Consider the following 7,415-nt stretch of genomic DNA (forward strand, 5'->3'; position numbering starts at 1 on the left):
GGGGGGGGTACTGTCACGCCCTGACCGTAGAGATCCTTTTTATGTCTCTATTTTGGTTGGTCAGGGCGTGAGTTTGGGTGGGCATTCTATGTCTGGTGTTCTATGTTGTCCTTGTTTTGTATTTCTGTGTGTTTGGCCTGGTATGGTTCTCAATCAGAGGCAGCTGTCTATCGTTGTCTCTGATTGAGAATCATACTTAGGTAGCCTGTTCCCACCTGTGTTTGTGGGTGGTTGTTTCCTGTTTAGTGTTTGTTTCACCTTTCAGGACTGTTCGTTTGTCGTGTTGTTTTGTCAAGTGTTGCGTATTTTATTAAAATATATGAACACTTACCACGCTGCACCTTGGTCCTCTTCTCCTTCTCCCGACGACGTGCGTTACAATTAAGCATATAATAGTACATTTTAAACATTCAACAAAAATGCTGCATAAAGTCATGCATCCCTGAAAGTGTATGGAACCAAACAATCAACAGCTCATCACTTGTAAATAACAGATCAATGTCGTTTGCAAAACGTATGCATATAAAACTGTAAAAGCATTAATACCAAGTAGAAAACAACGATTAGGTGCTTTCAACACTGCAACTTAGCCCAGGGCTAAGAGCCTCCTTAGCCCTGGTCTAAGGGAGATTTTAGCTCGGGACTAAGCAAATGTTCATACTTGCACATTAAAAAGTGGGCTAGCACCAACTCTAGCCCCAGAAACACGGTGTGTGTGAAATAGCCAGTGTGAAACGCAGAATTCTCACTGTCCAATCACAAAAGCTGCACATTCACTTAATTGGCATATGCTTGTGATGCGTTCTGCATGGTATTTTAAGTAAATGTATACTACTTCATCCTCCCATCTGAGTTTTAAAAATCCTACAAAAAAACGAAACACTTTCATTTAATCCGTGCAAAAACATTGTTGCTATGGCTAACAAAAACAGTTGCTATATAGGCTGGTAAACGTGTTCTCACTTAGCTAGCTAGTCAACTGAAGAAGCCACAAACTCTACTGCAGGAAGGGCAGCTAACGTTGCATTTTTATCTGTTTTATAGATTTTCTATTGACATTTAATTGGATATAGCTATTCTTGATAATAATATTGTTGCATGATTTTGCTTGGATCAGAAAAGTTGATGTCCGTGTACTGCATTCACTGTACAGGGCTATATCGCATGTCAAAAGTTTAACATTGTTTATAGGGTTTCCAACTGTCCCGTATTAGCTGGGATGTCCCTTATATTAGGCTAAATTGATTTGTCCTCCCTTGTCCCGTATATTCATCCAATCACAGTATAGTGTAAACGCGCCAATTACTGCAAAGTAATTTCTGTTATTGTTCGGTCGGTTTGGCATATCAAGGAAATATGGATAAACATGCAAAAAAGACTGTGCAGCTACAACAAACAATGTGAAACAAAAAAGACGTGGGTTAAGCCCGCCAGTGGTGACTCGACGAAAGCTTTCTGTACTTTATGCGTCGGGAATTATCAATTGGCCATGAAGGGGAGAATGACCTAACTCAGCATGCATCCACAGAAATGCACAAGGAATAGCAAGCAATATCGGTGCATTCTTCATGACGTCTACTGCGGAAACTGACATAATTGGAAACACCTCTCCGTTTATCAGTTATTGAGCAGTGCCAACAATCGCATTCTTAAAGCTAATTGCCCAGCTCACATAGCTCATAATGCTTTCAAGCACTTCTGCGGTCAGTGGATATTGAGACAATTGTTTTACAGATCTACAGCCACTTATCAGTATCTGCTTCCCTAAGAGAGGAACTGCGTTCATTTTTTTTGCCTTTGTTGACACTGAGTGGCGTGAAATTCTGCAACATGTTTGCACACAATGGCTCTCTCTTCATCTAGCTGCCGATCGTCTCCAGCAAAGCTGGCCAGCTCTTACATCACACTTCAGGTCCCTTAGGGAGACCTGTACTGTGGCAATGAATAGTATTGTTGAGTATGAAGAAAAAACGGAAGCTGCTGAGATTTATCTGTGCTTTTTCCACAAAGTGGGTGTGTTTTTGACCAACTTGTAAAACAGCTGTACGAACAACGCTCTGCATCACAGATGTTTACGAGGAAGTCCAAAAGTTCAAAATGTAAGATGCTTCAGCTGAAACAGGACAGAGTAGACCAAGCAGCTGATGGACAAACAATTGTCAGCACAAAGGTCCAAGCAGCAACAGGACTTTGAAGTTCTATAACACTGTCATTACATACATTGACAGGTGGTTTGATTTCTCACCAGAAAATGTAATGGTGAAACTGATCGGCCTCTATGAGGAGCTCTCCTTCACTGACCTGGAGCAGGTGGTGGTTGCCCTCAAAATGACAGCGACAGTCAGTATGGACCAACTCTATGAAGAGTTTTGTGCTAGCCGGGAGGAAATACAGAAAGCCAGAGAGGATACCACCAAATCCACCAGTGAGAAGTAGGTGGCAATTTTCCAAAACCTAGAGAAAGCCAACTTGATCAACATGTTCAGGATTGTCTCATTTGTCCTCAGTGTGCCAGACTCAAATGCCTTTGTAGAGAGGATTTTCTGTCTGATGACCATTAAATGGTCACTCAAGAAACCGATGTAGCACAGAGCTGATCAAAAATGAACTTCAAATATCTGGGAACTGTGATTTGTGTATGTAATGACTTCTCTCTGGCTATGCAAGAGGAGAAAGGACTGCTTGAATCAGTCAAGAGCAGCAAAACATATGTAGACTTGGTGAGTGACTCATGCCCCTCTTTTCCTCTTTTGCATTTGAAAAGTAGTTTTTTTTGCTGTTAAGGTCCAAATTGTAATTTCTTTGATAATTTATTTTGAGGTTTATTCACATAAGTTTACATAATGATACCATTTTAGTAAAACTATAGGCTAAATGGAATATACAAATGTTTTCCTTTCCAATTGAATAAGAATATGAATATACACTGTATATTCATTCACACAACACCATACCCACACCACCGTGGCACCGTGCACTGGCACGCCACCTTTTGTCCCTTATTTGGTAGTGAGAAAGTTGGCAACCCTCATTGTTTACCAGGTCCTACAGGCAGACAGCAAGGTTTATACAAACCATCACTGTTGGAAATAAAATGCTAGACTAAAAGCAAGAGGAAATAATTTGTTAATAAAAAAAATGCCTTATTGCTTAACATTGGTTGAGTGGCAGAGATAGAATGTTGGTCCATGTGTGTTTGTACAAGTGTGAATCCTCAGCCCAGGGCTAAAGCTAAGCCCACCCTTATTCTGCAATTACAGCATCCAAAATTCCACAGTCAACTGCAGTTACTGCACTTTTACTGCAGTTTCAAAACTGCAATCTTTTTTTATAAGGGCAGGGTTAACAAATGCTTGTGCAAACAGGATAAGCTAGCCCAGGACCAGTCTTTGCCTGGGGCTAAGAACAATGCAGTGTGAAAAGGCCTAAAGAAACCTTTTCAGTAGCAATGTATTTTAAGAGAAAAGCACAGACAGCCAGCAGTGGTGCAAACAGATGCAAATTATCCACATTTTAGTGCAAAAAGGCGCTCTCTCGCCCACTGACAACACCAACACTATGACTAGATAAGAACCACATGTGGTCAGAACAACAGAACCGTGCCTGAAGTCAAGATATAGTCAGTAGAATAAGAACACGTTCTTTGCTTGGCCTCATGCAACACACTGTTCAGCCACTAGACCAGCGTTTCCAAAACCCGGTCCTCGGGACCCCAAAGGGTTCAGTTTGGGGTTTAGACCTAACACTACACAACTGATTCAAATTATCAACGCCTGATGATTAGCTGATTATTTGAATCAAACCCCACACTAGACCAAGTGACGTAGCAAGAATTTTGTTGGCTTTTTGAATGGTTTTCAATCGGCAAAACGTAGTGAATGGTCTTAGGGCAAAAACTAAATGAAAGTCATTTGGCAGTAGTAAATACATTAACAAACATTCCTTCATATATCTTAAATGACCATGTTTTCATGAATTTGATGATTTAATCGCCAATTCAAAATAACAAGGACATAAACACGGAAGTATAACGTAGGTGTCACGTCCTGACCATAGTTCTTATGTGTGTTGCTTGTTTTAGTGTTGGTCAGGACGTGAGCTGGGTGGGCATTCTATGTTGTGTGTCTAGTTTGTCTGTTTCTGGTGTTCGACTATTATTGGTTTTCATCAGAGGCAGCTGTCATCGTTGTCCCTGATTTGAGAATCATATGGCATATGGGTGGCTTGGTTTTGTGTTGGGGATTTGTGGGTGGTTGTTTCCTGTCTTTGTGTTTTGTCTGCAGCAGAAAGGACTGTATCGGTTTTGCCACATTTGTTATTTTTTGTAGTTTTGTAAGTGTTCACGTTTTCGTTTTGTATTAAACATGTTGAGCACTGGCTACGCTGCGTGTTGGTCCGATCCTGTTACACTCTCTCTTCTCGTGAAGAGAGGGAAGGCTGCGTTACGAACCACACCAATCTCGGACCAAGCAGCGTAGCAACGGGCAGCAGCGCAGAAGCAGCAGCAGCGGGACCAGGAGAAATGGACATGGGAGGACGAGCTGGACGGAAAAGGACCCTGGGCAGAGCCAGAGAATATCGCCGCCAAAGCAGAGCTGGAGGCAGCAAAAAGCGGAGAGGCGGCGTTTTGAGGAGCTAGCTCGGCAGCAGGAGCCGGATCTGGGTTAACCATTGGAAGATTAAACAGGTGCCCACTTCCCGCGCCCACTTCCCAGGCTTACCGTGGAGAGCGGGAGTACGGGCAGACACCGTGTTATGCGGAAGACGCAGACGGTGTCTCTGTACGTGTGCTTAGCCCGGTGCGGTACATTCCAGCTCCACGTATCGGCCGGCTAGAGTGAGCATTGAGCCAGGTGCCATGAAGCGGCTCAACGCATCTGGTCTCCAGTGCGTCTCCTCGGGCCGGCAATACATGGCACCAGCCTTACTCATGGTGTCCCGGTTCGCCAACACAGCCCAGTGCGGGTTATTCCACCTCCCGCCTGGTCGGGCTACGGGGAGCATTCAACCAGGTAAGGTTGGGCAGCTCGGTGCTCAAGGGAGCCAGTCGCCTGCACGGTCTGGTATATCCGGCGCCACCTTCCCGCGCCCAGCCAGTAACCAGTGCCTACACCACGCACCAGGCTTCCTGTGCGTCTCCAGAGCCTGTTCCTCCTCCGCACTCTCCCTGTAGTGCGTGTCTCCAGCCCAGTACCTCCAGTTCCGGCACCAGCACCAAGCTCCTGTGCGCTCTCAGAGCCCTGTACGCACTGTTCCTTCTCCCCGCACTCGCCTGAGGTGCGTGCCCTCAGCCCGGTACCATCAGTGCCGGTACCACGCACCAGGCTATAGTGCGCCTCGAGAGTCCAGTGTGCCTGTTCCTGCTCCCGCACTAGCCTTGAGGTGCGTGTCTCCAGTCCAGTACCACAGTTCCGCCGGCACCAGCACAGGCTACTGTGCGCCTCAGCAGGTCAGAGTCGGCGTCTGTCAAAGCCGCCTGCACATGCGCCTGCCAGGCGCCGTCGAGCTGCCGCCTGCCCATTGAGCGCCGTCTGTCCGAGCCGTAAGCGCGTCTGTCCCGAGCCGTCAGAGCCGCCGTCTGTCCGAGCCGTACAGAGCGCCCGTCTGTCCCGAGCCGTCAGAGCGCCGTCTGTCCCGAGCCGTCAGAGCCGCCCGTCTGTCCGAGCCGTCAGAGCCGCCGCTCTGTCCGAGCCGCCAGAAGCCGCCGCCCGTCCGGAGCCGCCGCCGCCGTCAGGAGCGCGCGAGCCGCCGCAGTCAGGAGCCGCAGAGCCCGCCAGTCAGGAGCCGCCAGAGCCGCCGCGCCAGTCAGAGCCGCCAAGATGCCGCCGCGCTCATTGTCGGAGCACGCCAACCGGTCCGCTCCGCGCCCTCCAGTGGGCCAGGGAGAGGCCAGGCCGCCCCGCGGCTTTCACGGAGTCAGCTTTGTATAGCCCGCCAGACAGCCGCCCGCCCAGTCAACAGATCCGAAGACAAGCGCTGATGTCCGCTGCTGCGACGCTCATGAGCATGCCTGCCAGTCTGAGCTGGCTCCGCCAGTCATGAGCTGCCCTCACAGTCATGAGCTGCCCTCAGTCCCGCCCTCTCGAGTCCCAGTATCAGGGATAGTAGCACTCAACGTACACAGTCGCGAGAGCTGTCCTCTCCCAGCTTCCAGTCCACCAGGCACGCTGCCCTCTGAGTCCGGAGCATGCCATTAGTCGGAGCTGCCCTTCAGTCCAGAGCTGCCTCTCTGTCCGGAGCTGCCCCTCTGTCCTGAGCTACCTCTCTGTCCTGAGCTGTCTCCTCAATTTAGTGGGGACCTTGGTGAGGATTCCTAGGCCAAGGTCGAGGGCGAGGGTCGCCACTCAAGGACGCTAAGGAGGGGGACAAAGACAATGGTGGAGTGGTGGCCTCGTCCTGCGCCGGAGCCGCCACCGCGGACAGATGCCCACCCAGACCCTCCCCTTGAGTTTTAGGGGTGCGTTCGGAGTCCGCACCTCAGGAGGGGGGGTACTGTCACGTCCTGACCATAGTTCTTATGTGTTTTGCTTGTTTTAGTGTTGGTCAGGACGTGAGCTGGGTGGGCATTCTATGTTGTGTGTCTAGTTTGTCTGTTTCTGTGTTCGGCCTAATATGGTTCTCAATCAGAGGCAGCTGTCAATCGTTGTCCCTGATTGAGAATCATATGGCCATATGGCTGTGGCTTGTTTTGTGTTGGGGATTTGTGGGTGGTTGTTTCCTGTCTTTGTGTTTTGTCTGCACCAGAAAGGACTGTATCGGTTTTGCCACATTTGTTATTTTGTAGTTTTGTAAGTGTTCACGTTTTCGTTCGTATTAAACATGTTGAGCACTGGCTACGCTGCGTGTTGGTCCGATCCCTGTTACACTCTCTCTTCTCGTGAAGAGAGGGAAGGCTGCCGTTACAGTAGGAATGCGTCGCTTGCACGGGTTACATGCCGTGTTCACATACTAGTCGGAACTAGGAAACTCTGACATGTCTGACTTGCTAACTGGTTGTAGTTATACACGTGCCACGTTCAACGAATCAGCAAGTCTCTCCGACTTCAATGCGTTCAGACAACTGGGAACTCTATTTTTTTTTGCTCCAACTGGGAAAATAGTTTTGAACAGTCATCCCACTCAGAATTCCAACTCGAAACTCTGGCATCTTTCTATAGCTCCGACCGGAAAGTCACTGACATCATGAATTGACCTCGTTATTTTCTTCTGAGTTCCCAGTTGTCTTGGAAGCGCCAATAAAGGCAGGCAAGAGTACAATGTAGCAGTAGGGGTATATATCAAATCTCAACTCTCAAAAAGTTTACAATATGCTACAGATAACATAACAATACAAATTCTCCAGGACTACCTTTAGAGTGCAGTAGTAAACCAGCATCTATTAAGAAGAAAAGCTCTCTTTCCATCTCCTCTCTTTC

The sequence above is a fragment of the Salvelinus sp. IW2-2015 genome, linkage group LG4q.2, assembly GCF_002910315.2.
Source record: "Salvelinus sp. IW2-2015 linkage group LG4q.2, ASM291031v2, whole genome shotgun sequence".
NCBI lineage: Eukaryota > Metazoa > Chordata > Actinopteri > Salmoniformes > Salmonidae > Salvelinus > Salvelinus sp. IW2-2015.